This window comes from Hordeum vulgare, chromosome 7H (assembly GCF_904849725.1).
Source record: "Hordeum vulgare subsp. vulgare chromosome 7H, MorexV3_pseudomolecules_assembly, whole genome shotgun sequence".
In the NCBI taxonomy this organism is placed as follows: Eukaryota; Viridiplantae; Streptophyta; class Magnoliopsida; order Poales; family Poaceae; genus Hordeum; species Hordeum vulgare.
The window spans coordinates 438,293,811-438,306,254 of record NC_058524.1 but is presented as its reverse complement, the minus strand read 5'-3'; positions in this window follow the sequence as shown (position 1 = coordinate 438,306,254).

Sequence of the window (12,444 nt, the reverse complement as noted above, 5' to 3'; positions counted from 1 at the left end):
CCATTGCCCCTAGCTCCCTTCAATCTCGAATCCGTCACCATCGCCTTCCTTCAGCTAGAGTTCCCCCCTCCCCCTCACCTTCAAAGTTGTGCTTCGGACCGCCGCAACTTCCTCGTCGCTATGGCGCCGAAGGGAGCCAAAGGCAAGAAGGGGAAGGCTGTTGTCGCGGAGAAGGAGCTGTCGAAGAAGCGGAAGGAGTTCGTCTATTTCTTCCCGGGGGCCGATGCGCTCACTCTGAAGCGGCGCTACCAGTTCATGTGGGCGGCTCGGAAGACGGCGCATCTGGCCTCCCGCGTGACCCCGAGAGAGGCCGGCGGTGGCCCACACAAGTATCCTATCTTCGCCGACTATTTCTATTGCAGGCTCTCCCTGCCTTTATCTGAATTTTTTGTCGACATCATGTACACCTACGGCATCCATCTTCGGGACTTCACGCCGAATGCGGTGACATGCATGTCCATATACACGCATATCTACGAGAACTTTGTGGACATCACTCCCAACACGGCCCTCTTCCGCCATTACTTCACTCCTCGCATCCAGGGAGGGGACGCCCTTTTGGCCTCCATTACCTGGATCCCAAGGCCCGGATGTAAGGAGATATACCCGGATGGGGCCTTCGTGAGAAGTGTGAAGAATGGCAGGGGAAATGGTGCTAGATCCGTGAGGAGGGGTATCTGCCCTTATGCAAGCCGAGGACTGCCAAGATCGATTCCCACGACAAGCATTCAAGTGATTTCGCCCCTGACGATAAGAAGCTGACCATCGCCGTGAGTAGATCCGTGGTGGATGCTGATTTCGTCCCCAGGCGCATCGCCCCCCTCTAGAACAGGGGACCGAGGCCATCCTCGGACTTTGTGAATGCCGCAGATATCATGTGACTGCGGACGGGTTTGAACAATAACCTCATGACGATGGAGCATGCACTCGTTTGACAGAAGTTGTGAAATCCGATTCGAGGGCCCGGCCTCTGCTGGGCGTCAAACCCTTGTGCAAGAACTCGGCCCTAACCATACTCACGACAATGATGCCGGAGTGCAATGCTCATGGCGTCGTCGCAACCTGGATCGAGCCCAAGGAGGAGGATGTTTTATGTTTCTTTGACACTTGTCGGATAAGCACATCAGGGAAGGAACCGGCCTTATTCGCGACACCACCCCCAAAGAGGTGACGTACATCGCCAGCCGGGCCGAGGAACGAGCCCTTGCTAAAGCGGCCGGAAGTGTTGGCTATTACGACGAGGAAGCGGCTGAGGAAGGGACGTCGCTGGGGGGAGGGCTTGCCGGGGGCCCTTCGGAGGAACGGACGCCCGACGAGGAGGAGGAGGAGGAGGAAGAGGAAGAGACTCTAGCCCGCCGGAAGTCTAAGCGAGTGCTTCGACATGCCGGCTCCAATCTTCCCGTCTGGCAAGCTTCGTCCGTCGCGCCCGTCAAGCGTCCTAGGGCAGGATCCGCTTCGGCAAACGCCAAAGCGGATGTGGACTTTGATCTTTCGGCATTCAGCTCAGGGGAGGAGGAAGAGTACGCACCTGACCCTTTACCTCCTTCAAACCTCTTGCTTCATACTCTTGCTCATCCGGTGCCATATTTTCTCCACAAAGACACGGAAATGCTGGCCTAGAGGATGGAGAAAAGGGACAAGGCGTCGACATGCGACGGGTCCTCGACGAGTGCCTCAGAGGTGCCGTTGGCGGCTTCGGTCACTCCAGTGCCCAGCCCCCGGCAAAGCCCCCGGAGTGAGTTGCCGATGCCCGCGACGCTCGAAGATGAGCCACCGGCAACCGATGTCACCGGAAAGGGGACAGCTACCCCTCGTCAACTTGACGAGGGTGAGTGTCCTGGCAAAGAATATTTGTGAGCTTTTATTTTGTTTCCTTGAATATTCATCTTGTTCTGATCATTTTTTCCTTATCTTGTCACTACTGGAAAAAAGGCTATAGCTAATATGGACATTAATGGTGCACCATGTATGTGGTGCACCACTGCTATATAGGAGTGGCGCACCAGATACAGGTGCGCCATTATTGGCCATATTACTAATGGCGCACCTCGTGTGCGGTGCGCCATTAATAGTTTTTGTCCTGGCCCTACACCCTTCCCAGACATAGTAGTGGCGCACCAGGGGAAAGCGCGCCATTACTATTTTTAACTACTAATGGCGCGCCACACCCACGGTGCGCCACTACTAACAATTATTTTTCATTTTTTTTCAAAACTAGTAATGCCGCACGACACACCAGGTGCGCCATTAGTAACCCTGGTTACCAATGGCGCATTCTTAGGAGGTGCGCCATTGGTAACCCTCCCACCACTATACGGACTCTTCCCTCCCCTGTCTCCTCTCCCGAAGGCCGGCCCCAACCACCTCCCGCCGCCGCCCGGTCCTCCCCTGCCGATTGACCGAGCGCCATCGTTAGGGTTCCTCCCCCCCCGCCGCCGCCGCTAGGGTTCCTCCCCGCCGCCTAGTCCTCGCCTCCTCCCTCCGACGAGCGAGGGCCTCCTCCTCCCTCCGACCCGCGCCGGCCACCGAGCGCGGACCGACACCCGATGATGGGCAACGACAAGGCCGCCGCCTCCCGCTCCGCCTCCGCCGTGCTCTCCTCCTTCGGCCGCAAGGTTCTCCCCTCTCGCCCCCTCCCTCCCTTCACGCCTCCTTTGTTCCCCTTCACAAAAACATTCATAGAACCATTGTCACTAGGGGATGGATGCACATTGATTGACGTGAATGAATACACTGGGGCGGTAATTCTGTATTAGAAGGCGTGCTTAGTAATACATAATTACAGCCCCGGTGTGTTCATTTACTTTGAACGTGTTAGCAACACTAGCTTGTTAGTAATACCATTGTCGTTCGCTAGGATGTATTCATAGAACCATTGTCACTAGCATGAAACACCAAGCTCCATAAACATTCAGTGGTTGATTGGAGTAGCTAGCTACCAGCAGACTACAATTATTATCTGCCTATGGTGCTTGCCGTGCTGAAAGAAAATCCGAACCAATTATTATCTGACAAAGATGAAAGTAGAATGCTGATGTTCTTTATTCTTGTTCATTCATGCTTTTCCTTTTTGATACTTCCCTTGCAACGGAAGAGTTCTCTTCATGTTTGGTAGATTTGTTTGTATTACTGAGGTTTGGTCAACTTAATGTTTTGCCGGAATGTTGATTCATTTCCGTTCCGGAAAATTTCAGGCGCTCCATATGTCCACTTTTTAGTAAATGTCATGCCCAAATTTTCTCTGTTTTAGGAAATGTCATGTGACAACGAATTCGTTATGTGCGAATACTGCCAAGACAAGCGTGGCCTTTGCGACACTCCTTTCCTAGTTGATGATAGGAACTTCAGCATCATGCTGGATGAGGACTTCGAAGTGGATACAGTAAGTCACAAAGACAAGTCTTTTTTCGTAATTAAGCATGACTTCTTTTGCTTCAACTTATAATTTTTATTTTTTACTATTCTACTAGCGTATCCCGTGCCATGCAAGACATTATGTGTTGGATAAGAATGGTTTCAGTACTGAAATAAATATGGAGGTAAAGATAGTTCACTTGAGGACTGAGCATGGTTATACTTTTGCCGTAAAATTGTACAATGGAGACACCTACTCCTTTTTTGAATGCAAAACTTGGGTAGCACTATGCAAGGCTTATGCATTTGAGTCTAATATGCTTATCACCTTTGATATTCGTTTGGAAGATGAAATTGAAGGTAATATCGACATCTGGGTCGATGTGCAGACGCCTCCAGTTCTACCATTATGTGAGTTTCTCAACCACATTTATCAAGTAATTTATATTGTTTATTTAAAAATAGTTGACAACTTATTTCCATTGACAGCTAATTTTCATTCTTCAAAAAATGTACGGAAAATGGTAGACATGACCTATTACTACAATGATGAAGCAGAATTAACTTGTAAGGAGAAACATCATCTTGTCCAATTTATCAATGATCTTGAGAATTACAATACCTATCAGCAAACTCCCCAACATTATGGTCAATATGTGCCGCTAGTGCACGTGGTGAACTACGGTAACCTGGATGGAGATTGCATGGTAAGATTTTCTACTATTACGACATCCATGCATCTTTTGCATAAATTCTTGTAAAACTTAACTATATTGCTAGCTACAAAGTTAATACTATGTTTTTCAATAGAAAATCCCGGAAGATTGTGTGCCTCATCTGATGTTACCAAGAGGTCGCGTTGATGTTATGATGATACGACCCGCACGGCCAAGTCAGCCTAGGTATCTAATTTACTCCTGTCCATACCGGATTTCTAAAACCGATGAAGTCATGACAATCAAAGATTGGAAAAAATGTATGGTCTATCCTAGAGAGCTACTTGGAAGCAACATTGTGCGTAGGCCAAGAATTAGAGATAAGATGATCTCCATTCTCCATAATGGAGAGTCAGGGCCTATCTTGTTTTATGATATTCTACCTAAGCAGAGGAGTAGGTCCTAGGTACAATGTCTTATTATGTGCTACAATGTGACAATGTGCTACAATGTGTTAATGTGATGATGTGCTACAATGTATTAAATAGTATTGGTGGTAATGACTATGATGATTATTACCTACTTCCGAGATGATGTGATGATGTGCTACAATGTGTTAGAGTTGATGATGATGATGAGGAGGATTTGTGATTATGAATAGTAACCAACTTTTGTTATATGATGTCTCATTGACTTTGATGATTACTTCTACATCACTATGTATCGCTATTTTCGAGATGATGTGATGATATTTTATGAAACTATTGTATAGAATATGTATCACTTACTTAGACATCACTTATATTCTGTGATGTAATGTATTTTGTAACCTATGCAAATATCAAAAAATCAAAACAAATTCCTAATATTCATAGTAGTGGCGCACCATCTAAAAGTGTGTCATTAGTAACCCACAGTAGTGGCGCACTTCTGGGCCTAGTAATGGCGCACCAGGTGGTGCGCCACTGTTATGTACATTAACATTGGCGCACCAGGCGTGCGCCATTATTATTTATTAGTAGTGGCATGATAATAGTGGCGCACCTATAGTGCGCCATTAATAGACAAAATAGGTGCGCCACTAATAGCCTTTTTTCTAGTAGTGTGTGCTTCAGATCCTTCTCCTGCGCAGGAGATGAACGTCGACTCCGTCATTGAGGAGACCACTCGAAACGCGGCTGCTGAGGCCAAAAAGGTCGCCGTGAGCGAGGCCACCGAGGAGGCGCGGGAACGGGCCACTCAGGAACCGATGAAGGAGTCCATCGAGGGACCCGAGGAACACACCGACGACTCCTCTGCTTCCGGGGTTGATGAGGTCGTATTGGATGAGGAGCCCGCTCTTGCCGGCGAGGATGTCGGCGGTGATCAACCTTCCGCGTCTGAGCCCCTGCCAGCCAACGAGGATATTCGCACCGGCGAGAGTCTATTCATCAACCCGCTGGGGGTGGATCGCACAGGGACGGTCATGGAGGGGGAGAGCCTCGACGCTGAAATCTCCGCCCGCGCTGGGCTCGAGATCGTGGATGGATCTAGGACCAGCGGCGGGCAACTCAACGAAGGGCAGGTCTTCTAGTCCATGAAGAACAACGTCAGCCAGCTCCAAGCTCTCTACCGGGCCCAGAGAGAGAAACTAAACTCCCGGGCAGCGGTTGTCAAGGCAGCGGAGGAAGCCTTCAAGAAGAGCTTCGAGGACATGCGAATTCATTTCGCCGAGGCTCACCGGGCGGTGAAGGATGAGTGAGAAAAGCTGAGGGCCAAGCGGGACGCACTCCGTCTGAAGTCGTATGATGTCCGAAAGGAGGAAGAAGAGGCCCGACGCAGTATCTCCGACGAGGACGTCCGTCTCAACGTGGTTCGGATTAGCCTCGATTCCCATGGAGAGGAACTCGCCAATCGTGAGGAGGCGCTCAGTGAAAAGCTGCAAGCCAAAGACGAGGCAGTCGAGAGGCTCGTGACACAGCGTACCCAAGAGCTGATGGATCAGCACAAGGGTGCCCTCGCCGCCCAGGCCTTTGAGCATGCCGGCAAGATGCCGGAGGTCCCCGACAAGGCTGCTGTCGCCGAGGCTGCAAGGGGCGAGTTCGCCGGCAGTGTGAAGAAGCTGGAAGAGAACCTTTAAGGCCTTGGCAAGGAGATCTCAACCCTCACAGCTGAGAGAGAGAAAACTCTCTCCAACTTGACGGAGATCCAAGGTGCCGTTTTCGATAAGAGTGCTCAACTTCGCTCCGTCAACTGCTCCCTTGCCGCCCTGGAGGATAAACTGGCTCCCCTAGAGCAGGCCCTTGAAGAGAGCAAGGCTCATGAAGGGGTCTTGACCCAGAAGCTTCTCCACGCGACAAAGCTGCTCGAGACCGCCTCCACTGCCCATGACAATTATACACATGGCTTGGAGTTGTGGGCAGAGCGCCTCGTCAACATCGTAGAGGGGATCACCGCGCAGCTGTCTTCTATGGATCTTCAGAGCTTCGACTACTCTTTGGGCCCAAAGGTATCTCCAAGCGCTAAGTTGATCTGTTTTTCGAGAGCGTGGTCAATGCCCTCAAGAAGTTCCAAGCTGGCAAGGCGATGTGCCTAGCAAACGAGTCCCGCAGGTTGTGCATGGGTGCCCTGGTCAAGGTCCTCACCAAATTTGTGCATAGGAATCCCGACATTGATGCGGCATTTTTCGAAGGAGGCGGACCTCAAGGAGCTCGAGAAGCTGGTCATGCCCATCGTTGATAAGGTGGACCCGATCAAGAAGGTGCAAGGCCCGCACCGGGATTAATTCCCCGTGCTTTCCTCTTGCTGCAACTTCCAGCTAAGAGATGTTGTATCTTGATTATAATAGTTAGTATTGTAATGTATTTGATATTCTTGATAAGTATCACCCCTCTTTCGGTCGCTCTTTTTGTATGGCTTGTCCTTCTGTTTTGCTAGGGATTTGCCGGCCCATCTAGCCTTGCCGCGAGTGTCTCGAGGAGTGGCTCTTGCCGGTTTCATCACTGTTGGCAAGCTGCCTTACTTTCCTCTGGGACATTCCATAGGTTGTCGAGCACGCTCTTTCATAAACAGAAAGGGCATATGAGATAGGCTTCTTAAGTTACCGAGGACGCTTCAAGACAACTCTTAGGAGCCTTGCGACCGAGTTTTCCCGCACACAGATTTTCCATACAAAAGAACTAAAGGCATGTGAAGGCGAATGATGTATCTACTCAATAACTTACTCATTGTCTTTGCAACTTATCTCTAGGCTGTGGTACGTCTTTCTGTCTTGAGCTGATCATGCTTGTTCTTGCTGTTGCTGTGGGCATCCCCACTACCCCCCCGGCAAACTTGTGCACGGGGTTGTATCTATTTTTTGAGAAAAAAAGAAAGAATATAAGATAGATGTTGGGACCTTGGCGGTTTATTAATTTAGGCGTTTCACAAAATCTTAGATTATGCATGCATATGATCTAACATGGGAATCTAAATGATGAGGCGGAACGCTATGCTTTATTCAACTGCGCACAGGGTCTTCGACTGGCTTTGTACAAAGGATTACATGCAACTTCGGCAAGACTTGTACAAAAGGTGGTCGAAGGTAGACCCGGCAACCTCTCCCTACGGGTAGAACTCTTGAAGATGTTTAATGTTCCACGAATTGCTCACCCGTGTGCCATCTTCTGTCTCCAGGCGGACAGCGCCGGGCCAGGTGACTTGTACTACCCGATATGGGCCTTCCCACTTTGGTGTCAACTTGTTTTAATTCTTCGCCGACTGAACGTGACGAAGAACATGGTCGCCTTCCTCAATACTTCTGGCTCGTACCTTGCGGTTATGAGAGCGACGCCAGGCTTGCTGATAGCGAGTAGCTCGCACAGCTGCCTGAATCCGGTTCTCCTCAAGGAGCACTGCATCGTCTTACCGCAATTGCTCTTGCTCAAGCTCATCATAAGCGAGCACCCAAGGTGATCCATGAGTGAGTTCCGTGGGAAAACTGCCTCCGGCCCGTAGACCAGGGAGAAGGGTGTCTGACCGGTGGCTCGATTTGGCGTCGTTCTGATCGACCAAAGAACGACCGGCAGTTCATCAATCCAGTGCTTTCCATGTATTCGCAGCTTGTCAAAAGTTCTTGTCTTGAGCCCCCGTAGTACTTCAGCATTTGCTCTTTCCATGTTTTTGTGTGTTAACATGATTGAGATACTGTTGTAATCATGTTTTATAGCTTTTGTTCCAATAAAGTGCCAAGTAAAGCCTTGGATACATGTTTTATAGCTATCATGTTTTATAGCTGTTGTAATCATGTTTGATAGTGTGGATACATGTTTGTTTGGTTCTGTGCAAAAAAAGAAACTTTTGTGTCGAGTATATGAATTATGTTATTTTACAGGAGAGTCAAAATTATGAAATATGTACACAAAATTTCCATGCAAATTCTACGTGTCTTCCTATGGTTTATCATTTTGACACTCACGGAAGTATGGTGTCCATTCAGATCTTCACAAACTGTTCTGTTTTGGATAGATTCTGTTCTGCACGCATACTTTGCTTATTTTAATGTTTCCATAGCTTATATTTGGTGAATTATGGGAATTATAGAATACATTAGGTATCATGTGAGAACAATTATGAATCTTTTCATGATAGTGCCTAAGTGAATGATCTATCTTTATTACACTAACCAATCTCACGAAGTTCCGATAAGTTTTGTGTGATTGATGTTTTCAAGTTTTGGGTAAGATATCGATATAAGGACAATAAGTAGCAGTAAGAACCTAAGCTTGTGTATTACCAAGAAAACCCCAAGTTAATATCCAAGGAAGACTCAAGCCTCTAAGCTTGGGGATGCCATGGAAGGCATCCCCTCTTTCGTCTCCAACACTATCGGTATATCTTCCTTCGAGCTATATTGTTATTCGTTACCTAATATGTGTTTTGCATGGAGAGTAATTTTATTTTGTTTTTATATGTTATATTTTATATATAATCTTGTTTTTCAATAAATTTCTTTGCAAGAATTGCCTTTAGAATACTTGAATTGCATGTGTGACGTGTCTTGCACAAAAACAGAAACTGATGCTATAGTATTTTAATTATCATATTTTACTGGCACGTGGAAAGTTTCTGAATTATTTTACACACTAATTACATACAAATAATTTATCATGTCCAAACTTTTCATAATTTTTGGAGATACATATGTACACTGTTTAATACATTGCTATAGACTCTTCTGTTTGGACAGTTTGATGTCATAGTTTTGTTATCTACTTATCCTAGAGTTTTCATGGATTATATTTGTAGATATAAATTGTGAAAATGATAGTATACATTACCTAATGTTTGAAAAATATTATTAAACTTGTCTTGGCATTACATGAAGTGTTAATTTATTCTTACGTCTACTAACCTATCTCATGAATTATTTTCATGTTTTGTCTGGTTGAAGTTTTTGAGAGTTAGGTGAAACCGGGATATGAGAGGATAGAACGAGATACAAATGCTCAATATTTAGGAAGCCGAAGGTAGCCCAAGTAGATATTTCTAGAAGTCAAAATCATCTAAGCTTGGGGATGCTACGCATCCCACTTCTCTTCGTCAACAAATATCGCTTAGCCTATGTTGAGCCTAAATTTTTATTTGTCCACATGATATGTGCTATTCTTGGAGTTAATTTTTATTTAATTTAATTTTTTAATAAAATACTCAGATGCAAAAATCTTTACTGAGAGAGAGTCCTCACATAACTACTTGATTGTTTGACTACTCATTGATCTTCACTTTTATATCTTTTGAGAGTAGTTTGATATTTACTCTTGTGCTTCACTTAGATCCTAAGAGTAAATTGTGTATGAATGAAATATCATAAATATGAAATTATCAATGCTCTATATTCTTAGCAATAGTATAAAATTTTGTTCTAGAAATTAAAATATATTGAAGTTTGACAATTTAATATTGGTCATACAAGCAAATCATGAATGACTAGTATAAAAAAAAGAAGTTTCACAAACAAAAATATTATCTTGGACATATTTTATGATTGTCAATACACATTAATTATTTTAAAACTTGATAACCTAGTTTAAGTTGGAAAAGGAAGATAACTTAATGGTTATGTTTGGGTATATTTGCATAGAAGTTATATTGTTATGGATCCTCCAACATGTGGTGCTTGTTTCGAACCTTTTGCTAGCCTAAACTTCATACTAAGTAGAGATACTACTTGTGCTTGCAAACCCTTGATCCAAGTTTCTTCCATGAGAGTCCACCATACCTACCTATATATTGTATTTCATTGCCATTCCAACTAAATTTGCATGTGCCACCTCTAAACATTCAAATAAACATATGTTTTGTGTGCCCGTACCACTCATGGAGCAAAGGGGCGGTCATTATCTGCCATGCTAAGTGAGTTATTCTCAAGATGAGTGTTTATTCATCTATCATTGCATGATACAGGATGATAAAAAGTATGCCCAGCCCCGCATAGTATGAAAATAAATAAACAAGAACTCCCCCTAGAAATTTGATTTTTTGGAAGGCACCCGTGGATACGGCTAGCCATGGAATGTGTTTGAATGGTGGAGGGGGGGGGGTAAAATTTCAATTCTATTTGGGAACCGCAATAATGTGACTAGCATGGAAGACATTGAAAGCTCTCTTGTGATGTTGACAGGAAAGGCACATCACAAAAATTACATATACATCTCTATTTTAAAACAATGAGCTCTAGTACCTCTGCAAATCCCTCCTTCCCTCTTGGAAGGGACAATCTATTTACATTCATGTTACTCACTTTTCATGTTGAGTAAACTTCTTGTTCCAACTTCGGTCTATTAGTTGGCAAGCACCATGTGGTTGGGAAATATCCAAACATATATATCCACTAAAATATATTTGATCATCATTCATTATTGTTGACAATTATCTTTATGATAAATATGTTGGGAGGCGAAACATTAAGCCCCTATATTTTTTTGTGTTCGATGGATATTATTTTTTCTAAACATATGCTTCGAGTATTAGCAATCATAGAAGACTATATGATAATTGAGTATGTGGAGCTCTTACTTAGACTTGATGATGCATTGAAATTGTTTGATGACTAAGAACATATGATGTTGAGTTTCAAGAGAATGCATTGTTTGAACCAGGATATGTGAATTAATTTCTACGCAACCATGATGATTTTTATGTTAAAGATGCTGGTTATGATGCTAGAAAAACTGATCGGAATTATCATTGATCAAACTTGTACACTATGCAAGCATTCACACTTCATAAATTATTTATTTTATTATTTACATACTCGAGGACGAGTAGGGATTAAGCTTGGGGATGCTGATACGTCTCCAATGTATCGACAATTTGTGAAGTATTCATGCCATATTCACCTATGTTTACAATATGTTCATATGGTTTTGATGCACTTTATATGATTTACTTAGATCTAACCTCGATTGGCGTTGTTTTTGACAGAATTACCATGGTGTTCTTTTTGTGCACAAAATTAAAGTTCTCGGAATCACGCGAAACTTATTTACTTTTTTTCTCGAGGAAATAAGCAATACTGGAAGCAAGAACAAATAGAGGGGCGCCACCTATGGGCAACAAGCTAACAGGGCGCCCCACCAGGCCACTCCCTAATGGCTTGGGGACCACGTGGCTCCGTTTGGCGTGATTCCAACACTGAAAATTCCTATATATATATACCAGAAACCCCAGACATAAAGAGAAATATTCCGCTCCGCTGCCGCAACTCTGTGTATCAACAAAAAACCAATCTGGAGCCTTTCTAGTACCATGTCGAGGAGGATAAATCATCTCTGGTGGCCATCTTCATGATCTTGGCAGAGGCCATGACGAGGAGGGGGTAGTTCACCCTCAGGGCTGAGTGTATGTACCAGTAGCTATGTGTTCAATCTCTCTCTCTCTCTCTCTTTCTCTCTCTCTCTCTCGTGTTTTTGAGATGGCACCATTTTCATCTATCACGGCCCTTGTTAATCTAGTTGGATCATATGATGTTATTCCTTTCTACCTTATTGTGATGAATTGAATCTTTACCTTTGATATCTTAATATGATGGATTGAATATTGATTCAAGAACTCTTGATGTATGTCTTGCATGTAGATACCCATTGTGACACTGGGGTATTCTATTGATTCACGTCATATCTTATGGCATCAACTTGCGGATTCCGGTGACCTTGGGGATCTATCAATAGCGATTGATTGCATGTTTTCATACTATGTTCTGTAATAGAAATCTTGGGGCGCTCCTTAAAGTTATTTGTGTTCGATTGAATATGATAGATCTTAAATTGTTTAATGCATGTCACATAATTTACCCACGGATACTTGATGTGGCATTGGAGTATCTAGGTGACATTAGGTTTGATTGATATGTATCATGGGTGTTATTCTATTACGAACACTAGGGCTATTTGTGACACTTATTAGCTCAAAAGAT